The 20,689-nt window shown below is 38.7% G+C and overlaps 1 long non-coding RNA gene across 1 annotated transcript in view; it reads right to left on the bottom strand.

Annotated features, from left to right (window-relative positions):
* Nucleotides 1-249: 249 nt before the first annotated feature.
* LOC144294618 (uncharacterized) overlaps nucleotides 250-20,689 on the bottom strand; it is a 31,594-nt gene continuing 11,154 nt past the window's right edge. Inside the window, exons 2-3 of the long non-coding RNA XR_013361984.1 lie at nucleotides 9,195-9,247; nucleotides 250-275 (exon numbers count right to left, since the gene is read on the bottom strand). This is a non-coding gene — a long non-coding RNA (uncharacterized LOC144294618). The remainder of the gene's footprint in view (nucleotides 276-9,194; nucleotides 9,248-20,689) is intronic.

Below are 20,689 nucleotides of genomic sequence, written 5' to 3'. Positions count from 1 at the left end.
AGGCAGCCTAAGGCATTGATCTTTACCAAAGAGAAGATCCATTACCTGAGTATGAGACACAGCTTGGGCCTCCATCCCCCGTTCCCCACTGCACACATGCTGACAGATTCATGGTGTTTTGGTATCCGTTTTCTGGACTGGGCTGCCATCCCTGTCAGATTCTTTCCTTAGTGTGTGTTAATTAATGATGTCACAGCCTTCTTCAAGAATAGCTCCCAGTGCTCGCTTCGGCAGCACATATACTAAAAAAAGAATAGCTCCCAGTTGTACTCACTCTGGAGGAGAAGGTAAGGAGTTTATAAAATCTCTACTATCTAATATTGCTACATGAAAGAAACTAACGGCCAAAAGACAATAACCAAAACCAGTGAGAAACACAAACCAGAGCAATTGCCTGCAATTCAAATCAATGAATAGAAAGAGAATAGCCCCTGTGTAGTGGTTTCCATGCTGTGTGCTGGGGATGGAGAAGCAACCAAGAAAGAGATGGCCTCACACTCAAGAACCTCTAGCCAGGTGTGATGAGCATTATAGAAGGGAATTTGCATGGAGCTATAGGACATAGAGCAAGTGGATTTAATCATCTTTGGGGTTCTAAGCTTCCTTGAGAAAGTGGTCCTGATGAGGACTGAAGAAGAGTAGGAACTGATGAAGAGAAGAAACCAAAATCTGGGTGCAGATGTGCTACATCTTGTGATTGGCTTAAATCTCAAACAATTCATTAATTATCATTTTTAAATTAATTCTCGAATCCCTTCACTACTCCTAATCTTTCTCCTGAATAGTAGCCTATACTAGACTTTCCTCAATATTCATACATTTATTCATTTATTTATTTATTCAACATCTAATAAAAAGAGAGGAAGGAATATTTATCTGACAATCTGACAATCTGACAATACACAGATTGTATAAATATACAAATTCCGAGCAGGAATTCCAGCATTGCTTCTGAATAAAAATCTTTTTTTTTTTTTTAAAGATTTTATTTATTTATTCACTAGAGACAGAGAGAGAGAGAGAGAGAGAGAGAGAGAGAGAGAGGCAGGCAGAGACACAGGCAGCAGAGGGAGAAGCAGGCTCCGAGCAGGGAGCCTGACATGAGACTCGATCCCAGGTCTCCAGGATCAGGCCCTGGGCTGAAGGCAGTACTTAATCATTGAGCCTCCCGGGCTGCCCTGAATAAAATTCTTTGGTTGAATTGGATGCCTGATTATTTCATCCTTAAATCCCACAGGATCATGAAATAAATGCTGGCATGTAGTGCTGATATAAGACCTCTAAAGAATTAAGCAATGTACTCTTTTGAAAATCTTTTGATTCATAAAAAAATACCCCAAAAGTTAGTGAATTAAAACAAAATCATTCCGTTAGCTCAGAAATGTGCAGTTTGGGCAGGGCTTGGCATCTGCTGGGGTGCTTTGAGAGCAAGAGGACCCATTTCCAAGTTGACTTAATCAAATGGTTATTGTTGGCTGTCACTTGGGAGCATAGCTGGAGCTGAAGGCTAGGAGCCCCATGTTTCTCTGCATGAGTCTCTCTGTGTGGCCTGGGTTTTCTCATGAAATGGGAAATTCCAAAGGCAGAAATCATAAGAGTCAGAGCTAAGAGAAAGCTGTACTGCCTTTTATGGTATAGCTGCAGAAGTCTCATCATGTGCCACCTGCTGAACTGTATTCATTGAGCTAGTCAGTAAGGTCCATCCAGTCTAAGAGGGAAGAGGAAGAGAAATAAACTCCATCTCTTAATGGGAATATGACAAGTTTTTGTTGTTTTGTGTTTTTTTTTTTTTTTAAGATTTTATTTATTTATTCATGAGAGACACACACACACAGAGAGAGAGAGAGGGGGGGGGGGGGCAGAGACACAGGCAGAGGGAGAAGCAGGCTCCATGCAGGAAGCCCGACGTGGGACTCAATCCCGGGTCTCCAGGATCACACCATGGGCTGAAGGTGACACTAAACCGCTGAGCCACCCGGGCTGCCTGTTGTTTTGTTTTTTAAAGCAGGTAGGATGGGAAATAATATTACAGGCACTGCTGAAAAATACAATCTGCCAGTCAAGAGATAATTTCTTCAACTCCAGGTAGATATTTCATAATAAAATGGTATTGTCGATTTTTGAAACAAGGATATCCAAGTTTTATTGTTTTTCCTTTGATCTGATTCTGGAAAGATATTTTACTAGAACCATCAGTTTGTCTTTCTTTTTGGAGATGTAAAACTCAATTTACTCTCTATTAAGGCTAAAAACTGTGGCAGTTACATGATCACCAATTTTCTTTAATGGATAAGAAACTATTTTGTTTTCCTACTCATCTTACATTTAATATAGCACCTATTATTATTATTATTATTATTATTCCATATGAGACATTGTATCTTCACTTGATGATGAAATCTAGGTGTTGGAAGGTGAAGGTAACTTTTCTAAATAATAATTAAAATTAAATTAAAAGTTAAGCAACTTTTTCTAAAATCACATTAGTGTCACATTTGGGATTTGAACCTAAATCTTGTTCTAAATTTTTTTTTTTAATTTTTATATATTTATGATAGTCACAGAGAGAGAGAGAGAGAGAGAGAGGCAGAGAGAGAAGCAGGCTCCATGCACCAGGAGCCCGATGTGGGATTCGATCCCGGGTCTCCAGGATCGCGCCCTGGGCCAAAGGCAGGCGCCAAACCGCTGCGCCACCCAGGGATCCCCTAAATCTTGTTCTAAACCATTAGGTTCTCACCATTACTTAAAACCTGTCAGAAACTTGGGTCATGATTTACATGTCAAGCTTATAAGTAGAAAAATCCTCAGGTTGGTTCGATTTAAAGTGAGCTGAGATACCCTCCCCCAAAAACCGTATCCTAGGATCTTTCATGCCAGGGCTGTGAATTAAGACAGATTTACATTTGAATATAACTATGTCTATTGTTCTCTGTGAGAGAATACTTGAACTAAAAAAGCAAAATCTAAAAGAAAGATCCAATGTGGAGAGAACTAAAATATTGTGTTGCTTTTTCTCCATTCTCCTATCAGTTTAATTTCATGATTCTATAACACATTGATTAAATGCCATAATAAGATAAAGAGTTAGGAGATAAAAGGAAACACAGAAATTTTGCTAATATAAAACAAATTACAGAATGCTTTCAGAAAAAAGCTAATCTTGATCAATGAAATGAAAAATAAAAAGAAAGATACACTGTGAAGCCTGTTAAGTCTGGAGTTCATTCCTAAAACTGGCTGTGCATCAAAATCACCTGGAGAGGGGCACCTGGGTGGCTCAGTTAAGCATATGCCTTCAGCTCAGGTCATGGTCTCAGAGTCCTCGAATTGAAACCCACATTGGGCTCCCTGCTTCTCCCTCTCCCTCTGCCCCTCCCCCTGCTTGAGCTCTCTCTCTCTTGCTCTCTGTCAAATGAATAAACAAAATCTTTTAAAAAATCACCTGGAGAGTATAGTAACTCTGTTCAATGTTCAGACCTGACTTCTGGAAATTCAGACTCATTTGGCATAGGCCTGGGAATGTGTTTTATCAATACCTTGATAATGTTAATGCAATAAGTATTTTGGAAAACAGAGCTTTAGGGCAAAACTCAGGAGATTTTTTTTTACTTCAATTATTACCATATATTTAAACTTTTGATGTCATTCTCTCTGCCATCAATTTTTTCCCCTGGCTTTTTTTTCCCCTTCTTTTCCTTTTTTTTGGAATACCTACAGGGCAATGTCTGTTCATTATTAGAAGTCAGGATTCTGATTCATTCTTTTGCAATTATCATATTAGATTATTATAATATCTTTTGCGGTGAATCAGATGAAACACTATTTCCATATTTTTATTAGATTTAAAAATAGAATATAATTATGGGTACTTGGTGTATTAATATTTGTACCTCCTTTGAATATCAAAGTTTATTGCCATTGAACTACAGCAGTAGTATTTGGTTGAATCTTTCATTTAGTACAGAAATGACTGACTCCTTAGAATCAACTTTGTTTCTTTTAATGTTTACTACAACTTTGAAAACAGGATGGGTACTCCAATTACTTACCATAAGGATGCATTCTCCAAAGGCTGCACTGTTACTATTTGGCATTTGTTAGAACCTCTTAGAAGCATCTAGAAAGCTTTTAGCCGATTCCTACTCCAATCCCATAGTGAACTAAGCAGGATTACAAAAATGTATTCAGAATTTTCATATGGACTTCATATATCCTCCAATCTCAGTAAATATTCTTTATATCATTCAAAAGTTTTTTGAGCATATATTCCACTTAGGCACAAGAAATACAAGGGTGAACAAGGAACAAGATAGACACCATTCTTGCTTTAATGGTGCTTTATCATCTGATGCAAAAGAAAACTGGTAATTATATCATCTGAATTATGACCCCATCCAAAAAAAGTAAGAATAAACTTTCTCAATAACCACCCCCTGTCCTGCTTCATCATCTGAAGAAACCTAGAATCTCTAACTTCCTACAGAGACAGCAGAAAGAATTTCTTCTAGCATTTGGCGAGTAAAAACTCCTGACCTTATGGGGCAAAATAAATAAGCCGTTCCCAGCTTTACCACAGGCAAAGCAGTGACAAGGAGAAACCAACTATTCTCTTCTCAGGAGTCTCTGCTCAGTCCCCTGGCTCCCTGAGGAGCCCATCCATCTATTATCATTTTAACTGGATGTTCCCCTGTAGATAGCACCCACTGGGCTGAAGAGAAATTAGGCACTGTTGGCTTAAGTGTGTTTGACTATAGCTTAAAGATGTTCTGAAGACAACTGGACCAGGGCTGAGGGGTTTCCAAGGGCCTTGAAAGTTCTCTGGGATCTTTGGCTTTGCTCTGAACATCTGACAGCTCATTGTTCTCTTACAATCTTCAGGGACCAATTATATAACTGCCTGGAAATAAAAACAATTTCTACTTGTGTCCTCGGAACCCAATTATCCAGGGACACACCTCTCATAAGACTGGAGCCTGGATCACTGGGTTCATCCCACATGGTGGACTTGAGTCCTTACCACAGCTGTGCCTCATCAAAGAAATGCAAGAACATCCACTCATCAGGTCCGCTTGCCTGCAGACCTCCCTTAAACCAGGCAAAGCTGAGGAGGAGAGACCAAGAAACTTGCCTCTGGATAACTGACATAAGTGTCACAACAATTCATTCTTGCCACTGTGACCATGATGGAATTCTCAGTCGATGTCTGTAGGCTCTGCATTCACACACAGCTCTCACATGCTGGGCTGCTTTCCGTTGTTGCCCTGAGCACAAGATAGTTGACGCTGTTGTGGAAGACCATGGAGTTCCTGACCAATATTTGTAAATGCTCTCTCAGTATCTATTTCCTCTGTGTTTACATGTAATTCTGGTAAACTCTGTTTCTGTTCCCTTCAGTACAGATTAATTGTGTAGATGTCCCAAAACCCATTTTATAGTTATTGAATGATATTTACAGGTTCACATTCAGTGCCTATAGGCTCTTTTGTTCCTATAGCATTTAGCAAAGCTTGGGTTTTGTTATCTTGCTGTTTACTTCACTGCATACCAATTAACATAGGAGTGAGTGGGTTTTGCAAAAGACACTTACAATGACACAGGCAAGAAGTGATCATTAACATCTTTATGAGAAGAAATACAAGAACCATAAAAGTGTATTAATTTTAGACCAAGATCAAAGAAAGAGAGCAAGATATTATCTAGTTTAGAGGTATTAGCTCTACATGTCTTATAGTCCCTGAAAGCAGGTAATATTGGTGCCCAATGGAGTGGATATTCTTATGATGCTTCTATAAAATTAATAAAAAATAAAGTTATATTCAGTATATCCTTTTTAAGAGGTAGAGAAATATGCAATGCTTTTTATCTACTTTTCCATACAAGTTGATATAATGTGGAACTTGAAGGGGTAAGCTTTTGTTATAATGATAATTACAGCCACCATTCTTGAGTGCCTCCTCCATGCTGGGCAATGCGCCGGGTGTTTAAAATAAATTATTATTAAACCTGGACAGTGAGTCTGCAACACAGCCAGTTTGGCATCTGAGAGGCATAGGTAAAGCAGATTCCTTCTTTGTGGCTTTGGCAGTTGGTTTAATTTTTAGAATTTTTAAAAATATTTTATTTATTTATTCATGAGAGACAGAGAGAGAGAGAGAGAGAGAGAGAGAGAGAGGCAGAGACATAGGCAGAGGGAAAAGCAGGCTCCATGCAGGGAGCCTGATGTGGGACTTGATCCAGGGACTCCAGGATCACACCCTGGGCTGAAGGCAGACGCTCAACCGCTGAGCCACCCAGGTGTCCCCTATTTTTAGAAATTAAGACACATTGCCCTACTCTTAAGGAAGAGGACTATGTACTAATTTCATTTAATATATCATACTCAGCTGATGTAGTTAGATAAGCAATAATAATACCAATACTAAAATAATAGGCACCACTCTGAAGAATCTGCTCTGTGCCAAGCAATGTGTCTGGTCTTTAACATAAACTATCTTTACTTCAGCGAGGTAGTTATTGCTATTCACATTTTATATGGTCAGAAACACTGGGTCAAGGGAAGTATCATCTGCTCAAGAACAAGAGGTGAATGATAGCGCCAAGACTCAACTCCACTTGCACAAGAACCTAAAGCCAGACTCTTCCCAACCCAATCAGAAACTTTATGGTTCCCGATACTGACCTAAGGGAATCACCTCTGCAAGGAGCTTTCTGGCATAGTGGGAAGGTTCCTATTTCTATCCTTCTTCTCCATGGAACAGTGTTCTCAGTCAGGAAGAGGAGAGTCATTCTGCATTCTATAAATCTGAGCCAAGGGAGAATTTTAATCATCTAACAGGATCCCAGCCAGAGTAATTCCTGATGTCACCAGCTGAGTCCATCCACCTCTCAGAGTAACCTGGTCCTTCTCCACGACATTCAGTTCTTGCCCTGGCAGCTGAAGGCACCCTAAACATGGTTTCTGGATCTTGGAAGGAACCTCTCCTGGTGCCTACAGGAAAGGTGCTGTGCAGGTAGGAAAGCAGTCCCCAGGGCAAATCAACTCTACTAGGTTATCTTATTTTCCTACTATAAGAATCCAGGGAGACCCCATGAACACAAAATACCATTCTTTCCTTCTGCCATAAATGTCTTTCTCATGCCTTGTGTAACCTAAAGTCCACTGACATCACCTCCTAGATTCTAGACTCTTAATGGCAGTTGATATGTCCCACCGAAGGGAGAGGGAATCCTAAATCAAAGTTCTGAAAACCCTGATGCCTGAATGTGAATAATAATTACATTATCTTGTGGCAGCAGGGACATATTAGAGCTTCCTCAAATTTGGGTAGTGGAAAGACTTGAAGTTTGTGTGCACCCACACATTTAAACTCTTCTCTATTGCCTGCTCAACTGCAGTAAAGGTTCTAAATACTTTCTTAAAAAGTAGTTTCCTGGGACACCTGGGTGGTTCAGCGGTTGAGTGCCTTTGGCCCAGGGCGTGATCCCGGCATCTAGGATCGAGTCCCGCATAGGGCTTCTTGTGGGGAGCCTGCTTCTCCCTCTGCCTCTGTCTCTGCCTCTCTCTCTCTGTGTCTTTCATGAATAAATAAATAAAATCTTTAAAAAAAAGAAGTAGTTTCCATCAGGTGATTTTTAATCCAGTGCTCATTTAGCATTTTTGCTGTTTGGTTGTTATCAAAGAAGTCTAGTAGAGGCATCTAAAGCATGGGGCTAACATCCATGTCCCAACTTCAGGGTTGATTTAATAGCATCCTAAGTCCCTAGCAAGGCCTAGAGTAGTATAATGGCAAAGCTCTCCATTTCCCACCTCTACTGGAGATGCACTCAATTGGCACCAATTGCTCCGTATCTCCCCTTTTTCTGTAGCACATGTGAACAGGATTATTGCAAAACACAAAATACATTGGAGGTTGCTAAGGGAAGAAGATCTTATACTTGAAATTTCATGATTTCTAGAGACACCCTCCTTAGGGTGTGGACAGCCTAAGGTCCTGGCTGAATGTGGACAGCCATACAGGTCATGTTCAGGAGGGCTCCCTTTCCAATGGAAGGAGCACAGAGAACAGCACCTGATATAAAGAGGCGTTATCTTGTCTCCTCACTCCCTGCCCCACATCCTTATCAGGGACTCTGTAACTTGTCCTCTATTCAGCCACTTTCTGGCTCTAGCCCACAGCAGCTTTTTTCTCCAAGCGTCTAAGACTTACAGGCCTTGCCAGTCAGACCAGTCCTCTAGTATTGTGGTAGCCAGAAAAATGTCCCACCCAACCTTCACACACAGATATGACTTATTCTAATCCCTGGATATTGAGGATATCTTACCATACATAGCAGAAGGGACTCTGAAGATGTGATTAAATTGAGAATTTGAGAAGGATATATTTTCCCGGATTATCCCAATGAACCCAGTAAAATCACAAGAGTCCTTCCAAGTGGAAGAGGGGATGAGACAAGGAGGTAAAAGTGATGCAGTGTGAAAAGGACATGACTGGCCATTGCTGGTTTGGAAACACAGAAGAATAGAGTCATGAACCAACAGTACCTGACAGGCAAATGGAGGAGGCCAAGGAGTGAGTACCTTGTCACAGATAATTACTTTAAAGATAGCATAAAGTTTGCAGCATATTTGTAGGCTGTTAGAATTAGATGGGAACTTCAAAATCTCTCAATCCAATAGATAAGTTTGAACAATGTGGAAATCAAAGACCAATGATCTTCGCAAAGTCACACCATTTCAGTTACGGGTAGGAATTAGAATCCCATCTCCTGACACCCAGCATTCCTTCTACAACTTGAACCCCACCCCATCCACCACTGAATCCACTGTTCAAACAAAACTCTCCAGAATGAACCATAATTTCAGACAAGGTTAAACAACAAATAATGAGAACTATAGGAAGTTAGTGGATTTTTCTTTGAACTTTGAAGAATTTACAATTTTTATTTTATGAATGTTATTATGGATCTGATTTTGGTTTTATTTTCTACCAATTTATTTACCTTAAGTGGCAGCACTAACATTTATTTTCCTTCAGCAAATTTGCCCAAATCCCAAATGTTGGGTCAAGAATTATAAAGGATTCCCATCTGATCATTGAGCCTCTCACTACAAGTCACATTAGCCCTGAAGCAGGCGGACACACCGATGTCCTGCTCTGATCCAATAGCTGTGTCCAGAGGATCAGAGCTCTTACCTGATGTTGCAAGAGATAAGCCTTGTCCTGGCATCTCAGAGCTTCAATGGCACCTGGAAAATAGAATTGTCAAGCTCAATTCTCTTACTACTTCCTCTTCTATAAAACAAAGCTAATAACACCCACCTTATTAAACTGTGAGAATAAGCGAGAGAACACATACAGAGTGCCTGACACTATGGAACTCAAGTTTCTTGCTTTGGTTTATTTCAGTATAATTTTGTTATAAGTTTTCATCCATGCAACATCGTTAAGATAATTTTATATCTAGGTTATTAATTAAACATTGACATCTCCCTTTTCTAATGTTTACAGCGTCCACCTGCTTAATGGGCTCAGCAACCCCTACACCCCCAAGGTACACTTCCTGCCTCTCTTTGGCAGTTACTTCTGCTCTCCCTTCCACAGTAGGGACTCTGCTGCCCTCTGAAAGTGTTTTAGGGAAATGATTCAGAGACAAAGGATTCTCTGCCCCTGTTCTTCAGTAATCTTACTGATGGAAAGCTTTGGTTTTGCCTCTTCTTTACACAGTCCAAACAACTTTTTGAAAGCATTTTATGTTTTCAGAGTAGTTTCAGATTCACAGTAAAACTGAGAGAAAGATCCACAGATTTTCCACATACCCCTGCCCCCTCATATGCATAGCTTCCCCATTATCCACACCCCTCACCAGAGTGGTACATTGTTGATATAATTCATGAACCTACACTGCACATCATAATGCCCTAAGTCCACAGCTTGCTTTAGCGTTGTGAAAATTAATAAGGGGAAACCTCAGTAAAGTAGAGTTTGGGAGGCCAGAGGGTGATTCATATAACTTAAAGTCAATTATAGGAAGGACTGTCAATCACACACTCCAACAAAGAATCTTCAATAGGAAAGAATCATAAATTACAGATCACAACAGAAAAAAGATGTACATTTCATCTCCTACAAGAGATCAGCTACCACTACCACTCAGCCAATCAGAAACCATCATTACCATGAACGCTTGCTTTTCTCCAATGGACTTTCCTACAAAACAAGCCCTCTAAACGTCCTCTTTCTTCTCCATAAAATAATTTTCCTCTCCTTTTTTCATTGGATTTGCCTATGATTTTGCCATAGTTTGCACGTCCTGAGTTGCAATCCTCTGCTATTCTCAAAGAAACTCATTTTTTTCTGAGAAAATAACTGAGAGTTTTAAGATTAATGGGGTTCACTCTTAGTTTTGTATCCTCTGTGGCCTTGGACAAAGGTATCATAACATATACCCAACATTACAGTACCATACAGGGTCCTTTCACTGCTCGAAAAATCCTCGGATGTTTTCACTATCTCCATGGCCTTTCTGTTTCCAGAATGTCATATAGAACCATAGAGTATGTAGCCTTTTCAGATTGGCCACTTGCACTTAGTAATATGCATTTAAGTTCCCCCCATCTCTCTCTCTCTTTTTAAAAGATTTTATTTATTTTTTATTTGAGAGAGCATGAGCAGGGAGGAGGGGCATAGGGAGAGGGAGAAGCAGACTCCCTGCTGCATCGGTAGCCCAATGTAGGGCTCCATCCCAGGACCCTGAGGCCATGACCTGAGCAGAAGGCTGACACTTAACCAAGTGAGCTACCCAGGCACCTCCCCCCGCCCCCATCTCTTTTCATGGCTTCACAGCTCATTTCTTTTTACCACTGAATAATATTCTATCATCTGGATGTACCACCATTTATTTATCCATTCACCTTCTGAAGGACATCTTGATTGCTTTCAAATGTTGGCAATTAGGAATAGAGAGGGAGAGGAAGCATCTCCAGACCTACCCTAAGGGCTCAGATTATGTGAGCCTATGCTTCTGCACTGTAAACTTCACATGTTTTCAGTTTTTTGGTTTTGGTTCTTAGATCCAGCTAAAGTTGGATATTTCCCTTCTACCATGTAGAAGGCTTGAGCTGACTGGAGTTGGGTGTTTCTCTTCCTCTGGTCATTTAGGCTCTGATAATACCCAAGCACTTTCAGCTCTAGTTAATTAGTTTCTGCTGAGGACAGATGTGATTAAGAAAAACAGTGCTCTGCTGTATTTAAAATGGTTCCTTGCTCCTCCCCTACAGAAGCATAAGGGGATCGATCTTCTTTGATACTTCTGTGAGAACCTGGTGGTCTTAGATGTAAATCTCATAAAATTGTGGAACACACTTCCACCCAACCAGGGCCAGGTCCTCCTGGAATTTTTAGCTCTTACAATTGTCCAGCCGCTTGTCACAATTCTGGTTATCCTAGTCCATCTCTACTTCCAGGCACTGGTTCTTGCTGAGTTTCCCTCTGTGATTCTCCTCTGGTAAGCCATTACACCTCGTATTTGCCCCTGTGTCTCTCCAATCTTGGGGAGCAGGATTTTGACCTTTTTTCCTCTCCTACTCTCCCTCCTTCCTCTTCTAGAATAACTGAGAAATTTTCAGTCCGTTCACTTTTCAGCTTGTTACGACTTCCAAAACCCTACCTGTGGAAACCGGTACAGCCAATTTTCAAATACAAAAATCCAGCTACTTTTACAGCTTTGAATCTCCCGCAGGCTGACTAGAATGGATTTATTGTGATGGTGATGTTGGTGCCTCTACAGTTGTCATGGTTGTGGGTGTGGTTCTCATTGAGTCTATATTGTACACGAATTCTATAGTAGCAATAAAGTTAACCACTTTTTAAATTTTTAAGATCTACATTGTTAGCAACATTCAAATATACAGAATTTTTTTACTATAGTCACCACGATATATACTACACTCCATGACTTATTTATTTTATAACTGTTAGTTTGTACTTTACCCCCTTTTATGAACCCTCTTTACCCATTTTGCCCACCCCTCTCCCCAGCCCGCATCCCATACTTAGCAATCACCAATCTTTCCTTGTATCTATGAGTTTAAGATATTTTTAAAATCCTTTTTCCCTTATTCCACATAGAAATATCATATAGTATATATCTTTCCATGTTTGACTATCTCAGCTAGTATAATGTCCTCCGAGTCCACCCATGTTCTCACAACGGCAAATTTTCCTTCTTTTTTATGACTTAATAATATTCTACTATATGTATATCACATTTTATTTACCCATTTATCTGAACACAAAGTGTTTCCGTATTGTGGCTATTGTAATAATGGTGTAATGAAAATGTAGGGGCACATGTATCAAGCTGCAATTTTCTTTTCTTTAGATAAATACCCAGAAGTGGAATTGCAGATGATATGAAGTTCTAGTCATAATTTTTAGAGGACATTTATACTGTTTTCCATCGTGGTTGCAACAACATACATTCCCACAGTAATGCATCAGGTTTCTCTTTTCTCCACATTATACCCAACAATTGTTATTTCTTGATTTTTCATTTTCCCCCCTTGGTTTTGATAATAGCTATTCTAGCAGGAGTGACGGCTTTGCCCATTCTTTAATCAGAATGGTGTTTTGACTTGTTTCTTTAGGGTTGCTGTGGAGTTGTGTGAGTTCTTTATAATAAAGAGTTATAAAGTATAAAGGACTTATACAACTAATTACTAAAAAAGTCCAATTCCTCTGCATGTGGCTGTCCAATTTTCCCAACACCATTTGTTGAAGAGATTGTCTTTTTTTCCATTGGACATTCTTTCCTGTTTTGTAGATTAGTTGACCACAGAGTTGAGGGTCCATTTCTGGGTTCTTTATTCTGTTCCACTGATCCATGTGACTCTTTTTGTGCCACTACCATACTGTGTTGATGATTACAGTTTTGTAATATAGCTTGAAATCAGGCATTGTGATATCCCCAGCACTGGTTTTCTTTTTCAACATTCCTTTGGCTACTCAGGGTCTTTTCTGGTTCCATACAAATTTTAGGATTATTTGTTCCAACTCTGTGAAATGAGTTGAGGGTATTTTGATCGGGATTGCATTGGATGTATAGATCGCTCTAGGTAGCATAGACATTTTAGCAATGTTTGTTCTTCTAATCCATAAGCATGGAACATTGTTATTTTACTTTGTGTCTTCCTCGATTTCTTTCATGAATGTTATAGTTTTCAGAGTACAGATCCTTTACCTCTTTGGTCTATTCTTAGGTATCTTATGGTTTTGGGTGCAATTGTAGATGGGATCAACTCCTTCATTTCTCTTTCTTCTTTTTCATTGTTAATGTATGTAATTGCAACTGATTTCTGTGCATTGATTTTATATCCTGCCACCCTGCTGAATTCCTTTATGACTTCTAGGAATTTGGGAGTGGAGTCTTTTTGGTTCTTCCACATAGAGTATCATGTCATCTGGGAAGAGTGAAAATTTGACTTCTCTTTGCTAATACAATTGGCCTTTTATTTCTTTTTGTTGGCAGATTGCTGGGGCTAGCAGTTCTACTACTGCATTGAACAACACTGGTGAGTGGACATTCCTGTCGTGTTCCTGACCTTAAGGGAAAGCTCTCAATTTTTTCCTGTTGAGGATGATATTCACTGTGGGCTTTTCTTCGATGGCTTTTATGACACTGTGGTATGTTACCTCTTCTACACTGTGAAGAGTTTTAATTAGAAAGGATGTTGTACTTTGAAAAATGTTTTTTGTGCATCTAATGAGAGGATCATATGGTTCTTGCCTTTCTTTTATTATTTTTAAAGGTTTTATTTACTTATTTTCATGAGTGACAGAGAGAGAGGCAGAAACATAGGCAGAGTGAGCAGCAGGCTCCCTGTAGGAGCATGATGTGGGACTCAATCCCAGGACCCTAGGATCACTGCCTGAGCCAAAGGTGGATGCTCAACCACTGAGCCACCCAGTGCCCCACCTCAGAAGGAGGGAATCTTACTCAGGCACCATGCCTGGACTAGAGCCCAATGGGGATTCATCTCAGGACCCTGAGATCTTGAGCTGAGCTAATGTCAAGATTCCAAACCTTAACCAACTGAGCCATCCATGCATTCCTAATTTATTAAAAATAATTTAGTACTTAAAAAAGAATCCAGTATAATTTGCATGCAGCTTATATATCATACATCCATTTCAGGACTATATATGTTGATTTGACAATTTATTACCCATCAAGATAAGAACATAGTTACCCATCCTACCACCCATCACCATCTAACAACCACCACTTTGTCCTCTATATTTTAGTGTCCATTTTATCTTGGTTTCATTTTATCTTTGTTTGTTTGCTTTGATTCTTAAATATACATATCCTTGAAATCGTATAGTATTATCTTTCTCTGACTGACTTCTTTTATTTAGCATTATGCCCTGTACATCCATCCATGTTGTTGTAAATGGCAAGCTTTCATTCTTTTTTATGGCTGGTCATAGTCCATTGTATATACCAAATCTTTTTGTCCATTAATCTTTCAATGGACACTTGGGTTGTCTCCATTTGTGGCTATTGTAATTAATGCTGCAATAAATATAGGGGTGCATTTATCTTTTCAAATGAATGTCTGTATCCTTTGGGTAAATACTGAGTAGTGGAATTACTGGATCAAATGGCAATTATATTTCCAATGCTTTGAGGAACCTCCATATCATCTTCCACAGGAGCTGTAGCAATTTGCATTCTCACCAACAGTACACGAGGTTTCCATTTTTACCAGAATCTCGCTAACATTTGTTGTGTTTTATGTTTTTTGATTTTAGCCATTCAGACAGGTGTGAGATGATATCTCAATGTGGTTTTGACTCGAATTTCTCTGTGGAGTAACCATGTTGGGCATCTTTTGGCATTTCTGTTGGCCACGTGTATGTCTTCTTTGGAGAAATGTCTTTTAATGTCTCCTGCCCATTTTTGAATGGGATTCTGTGTGCCTTTTTGGTGCTGAATTGTACAAGGTCTTTATATATTTTGGATACTAACCCTCTACTGGATATATCATTTGCAAATATTTCCTCCCATTCAGTAGGTTGTCTTTTAGTTTTGTGGATTGTTTCCCTTACTGTGCAGAAGATTTTTCTCTTGATAAAGTCCTAAGAATCTATTTTTGCTTTTGTTTCCCTTGACTGAGGACTCACATCTAGAAAATTGTTTCTTTGGTCAATGTCAGAGAAATTACTGCCTGTGCTCTCTTCTATGATTTTCATAGTTTCTTATTTCATGTTTAGGTTTTTAATCCATTTTGAGTCTATTTTTGCGTATGTTGTTTGTAATTGGTCCATTTTCACTTTTTTGCTTACAGCTGTCCAGTTTCCCATTTGTTGAAGAAACTGTCTTTTTCTCATTGCATACTCTTTCCTCCTTTGTCATGCATTAATCAACCATAATATCCCGGGTTTCTTTCTGGGCTCTACTCTATTCCATTGAGTGCACTTGCACACAGGACGCTATAGCTCTGCAGATACTACACACACAGTGGATCACCAGGGTGCTCATAGTCTTGTCTTGTGCCTAGTGGTCACTGGGAAATCAGTTTGGACCTTTGGCCAGTACCAGTGGGTGGCACATAGGCTCAGAGATGTAGGGGCAGGCAGCCTGGAAATACCAAGTCCTATTAGTTCTGGTAAGGTACTTTATACTTATTTTCTATGCTCTTGGCAATTTTTACACATTTATTTTTCCAGGAGAAAGTTAGACTAATTGTCACTTCTTTAAAATTCCTGTTTAGATTTTGGTTGGCATTGGGTTTTCCAGGTAGACAACTGTTTCATCCTTATATAACAGTAAATCTTAGTTCATAGTTTAGTTCTTTTTATATCATGTACGACTTTCTGATAATGTTGAGACACAAATGATTATAGGTATCCTTGAAGATTAAGGCTATTGATTTCAAACGGAGTTTCTTTATCATCCTAAGAAAGTATCTTTCTTCTTATTGTATGCTGAGAGAGTTTTTAAAAATCATAAAGGAATATTAAATTTCATCAAAACCACAAAATCTTAGGACTTTTCTCCTCTGACTTACTATTATGATAATACATAACCAGGCATAGAATCTAATAATAACAATTAATATTTCTGAGTACTTACTACATGCTAGACTATAGTAAATGCTTCACAGAATTAACTCTTGTAATCTTTACAAGGATTGCTTAAGTATCATAGATCCATTTTATGGGTGAAGAAACTGAGATACAGAGACATTAAACAGGTTAACCAAAGCCATATGGCTATCAGATGCATATCAAGATGTAAAACTATTTGTAGGCTATCTAGCTCCAGAGTCTGGTGTCTTAAATCACTACACTGCTTCTTGATAAACTCTACTTGGTCAGAAAATATATAATAAAATATACTTCCAAATTCAGTGTGTTTGTGATTTATTAAGGATTTTGTACTACCATTGTTAAGTTTAATATTAGGGCTATGCGGGATCCCTGGGTGGCGCAGCGGTTTGGCGCCTGCCTTTGGCCCAGGGCGCGATCCTGGAGACCCGGGATCGAATCCCACATCGGGCTCCTGGTGCATGGAGCCTGCTTCTCCCTCTGCCTGTGTCTCTGCCTCTCTCTCTCTCTGTCTGTGACTTAAATAAATAAATAATAAATAAAATATTAAAAAAAATATTAGGGCTATGCTAATGTCATTCAATGAGTTAGCAAATTTTTGAATTTTTAATGTTTCACATCAATGTAAAAAGCATGAAACCGAGCTCAAGGCTTTATATAATTCAACTGTTAAACTTTCTCACATAGTTCCTTTAGGTTTAGGTTTTCTCAGGGAGTTCTTAAGGTTTTCAATTTCTGCTATGCTTATTCTACTCTATTGTTATACTATATATTTTATTCTATCTATTCTTGTTTTACCTATATTTCTGTGAAATTTGCTATTTTGAATTTTTTGATGTTAGCAAATTGTACTTTCATTATAATTCAAAATCTTCATATTTGACATTATATCTTTCTTTTTTATTTTATTTTATGTTTTTTTTTATTTTTTATTTATTTATGATAGTCACAGAGAGAGAGAGAGAGAGAGAGAGAGAGAGGCAGAGACACAGGCAGAGGGAGAAGCAGGCTCCGTGCACCGGGAGCCCGACGTGGGATTCGATCCCGGGTCTCCAGGATCGCGCCCTGGGCCAAAGGCAGGCGCTAAACCGCTGCGCCACCCAGGGATCCCATCTTTCTTTTTTAAAATATATCTTTCTTTCCATTCTGGATGTGGTATATCTGCATTTTCCCTTTTCGTTTCCCTCACTTACTTTATCAGAAATTTCTTTTTAATTAAACTTTTTAAGTAAGAGCTTTAATATTAATTTTTCAACGCTGCTATCTTTCTTCTCTTTAATTCACTCCTTTCTTTGCTGATCACTTAATTCCCTTCTCCCACATAATTGTTAAAAACTTTATTGAGCTGGTCTCTTCCTAGATTTCTGAGTTGAATTATTAAATTAAACTGCACATATTCTCTTTGTCTTACTTGCATGTAACCACTTCTTCCCACCCCCTCTGACTCTTCCTGATCCAGGTCTCCATCATGTTTGACATGAACTATAACAACAATCTCCCAACTGATCTCCGTGTTTCTACCCTTTTCATATAGACACTTCGGAGTGATTCTTGCTAGAATCACTTGCTAGAAGTAAGTCATATTGCTTCTATCCTCTGCTCAAAACCTTCCACAGATTCCCCATCTCACTTAGAGTCAAAGTCTTCAGGGTAGCTGAAGAGGTACTGCATGATCTGACCCCATATCATTTCTCTCATCTCCCCACCTGCCTAACTAACCCACTGCCTATTCCATTCCCAGCTTCCTCAGGGCCTTGGAACTGTGTTCTCTGCCTACAATGCTATGCCCCCAATTCCTGCACGCCTGACTCCTCTCCCTTCCTTCAGAATTCTGATGCAACATCACCTTCTCAGGACAGTCTTCTGAGTATTGTACACAAAATGACGTCCCTCTCTGAACACTCTCCATCCACCTTATTTGGCCTTATTTAACCCAAAAGTTTTATCACCGTGTGAGATATTATATATCTATAGGGGGGTTTTGCTCACTGTAATTCCACTAGCATGTCACTCAATGAAGGAAGTTAGATTTTTCTCAACCTATATCCCTGGAGCATAGAAAAAAATCTAGAATAGTGTAACCCTTCAATGACTATTTGTTGGCTGAATAAGTAAATTAGGAAACTCTGTAAGTTTTACTCTGACTTTATCTTTAACCATGCATCATGTTCTGAGATGTGAAGTTCCCATTTTAAAAATTGTCTTTAACTTTTCTTTTGATATCTTCTTTAATGCAAAGTAATTTAGTAGAGAAATCTCAAATTTAAAATAGCTTTTAAGATTACCCTTCAGTGATTTAGTTCCAGGTTTTCTTGCATTGAGGTTTGATAGACAGTGATCTTTAGAATTTTTTGCTTGGGAAATTTATTGAGATTTTCTATCAGGCTTATTATGTGATCCTTTCCCACAAATGTTTTAAAGATAACAGAGTACTTTTCCTGGGGTAAAAACTTTTATACCAATAACTAGCTAGCTAGCTACGGATATGTAATTAAAGCAAATAATTATATATTCTGTTTGCCTGTGTAGTTAATCTTGCAAAGACAAAGAGAAGGCAATACATTTTCTAAGTATTATTTAATTTCTGTGAATTATCCCTGGTATACTCCTAAAAATACTTAGTTTACATATGATAATTTTTTCTTAGTTTTAAAAGCAACATTCATGAGGTAAAAATTATATAATATAAAATTATACACATGAATTATACTTCCATGAGTTTTAGTGCAAGTGTTCCATAAAACTGATATCATTATCACCACAACAAAAGATAGAAAATATCTCCATCATCCCAGAACACTTCTGATGCCACTTTGAAGTCCATATCTCCCAAAGCCCTATTCCTCATCCAATCACTGATTGATTTCTATCACTGTTGATTCATTTTTCCATAGGCAGATAATATGTACTCTCTTGCATCTAGCCTCTTTCTGTCAGCATAATACTTGGGAGATTTATATACATTGTTGCATGTATCACATACAACTATTGGGGGGGGGCATTAAATGGGTATTAATTGGTTCTTAATGCCCAAGGACTGGGGTGAAAGAGTTAAGTAGTATTTCATTATATACCAAAATTCATTGAGTGGACACGTATTATTTCCAGTTTCAGTTGTTATGTATGACACTTTTATGAACATTCATGTACACATGCTTCTATGACAGGTCACAGTCTTTTCTCTTGGATAAGTAGCAAGACATTATATGGCAAATGCCTATTTTAACTAAATTGACTGTGCTGGTTTACAAATGGCTACGCCATTTTATGCTCTCATGTCAAGCAGCAGAAATTTATAATCATTTGCCCTGTTCCCCACATCCTTGACAAGGCTTGATATTCTCAGCCTTCTCAATTTTAGCCATTCTTACAATACTGTGGCAGTACCTCATTATAGATTTTAATATTTATTCCCCTAATGATTGGTGATAATTGAGGATCTTTTCATGTACTATTTTAAAAATAGATTTTATTTATTTATTCATGAGAGAGAGAGAGAGACAGAGACAGAGACAGAGGGAGGCAGAGACATAGGTAGAGGGAGATGCAGGCTCCCTATGGGGAGCCTGATGTAGGACTCAACCCCAATCTGGGATACAACCTGAACCCAAGGGTGATGCTCAACCACTAAGGCACCCAGGTATTCCCTTGACTTGTTTTTTTTTATTTTTTTAAGATTTTATTTATTTATTCATGAGATGCACACAGAGAGACACAGAGACATACTCAGAAGGAGAAGCAGGCTCCCTGTGGGGAACCTGATGTGGGACTTGATCCCAGGATCCCAGCATCATGCCCTGAGCCAAAGGCAGATGCTCAATCACTGAGCCACCCAAGCATCCCTTGACTTATTTTTTTATGAGCTATCTTATCAGCTGAATCCAGTCTACAAATTTATCTATTCATTCTCTAGAATATATATAGCTTAATGAGAAGGCTCTAATTATTTGGATTCTTAGATATTTTTGCTCTGTTCTCGAAACTCCTCTGGATATTCCTGTAGCAGTTGCTGTTACATGTAAATGATGGATAGAGCTAACAAATATTTTGTGTTTGTCTTTGGTAGGGCCCTGTGTCAAGCACTATCCATCTGGGTGTCATCTCTCTTCATCAAGCTTGCCAGGACAATGATAAGATTATTTTTTTTCCATAAAGGCAATGGGGTAGGTACTCTAGAGACTTCCTGGAGAGTTCACTTGTTCTGTAGTTCTAGGAAGGTTATAGAAGTGTTTTCTTGCCTACTAAAAGTAGCCAACAATGACCAAATCCTATACAAAATAATTAATGTAGTCCACAAAGCTTTGTATGATGTAGCACCTATTGTTCCAGCACAATTCTCACCATGCCTTCCTTCCCACTTCAGTGTTACACTGGTATCCTTTCAGTTTTGTCAAAATCTCCATTTCCTCCTACCATGGGGACTTTTCACATGCCATTTCCTTATTCCAGAATCCCCTTATCTGTTTTTTAAAAGATTTTATTAAATAAAATATTTTTTTTTAAATAAAGATTTTATTTATTTATTCATGAGAGACACACACAGAGAGAAGCAGAGACATAGGCAGAGTGAGAAACAG

The sequence above is a fragment of the Canis aureus genome, chromosome 23 (genome assembly GCF_053574225.1).
Source record: "Canis aureus isolate CA01 chromosome 23, VMU_Caureus_v.1.0, whole genome shotgun sequence".
NCBI lineage: Eukaryota > Metazoa > Chordata > Mammalia > Carnivora > Canidae > Canis > Canis aureus.
This window is presented reverse-complemented; position numbering and strand designations above follow the sequence as displayed.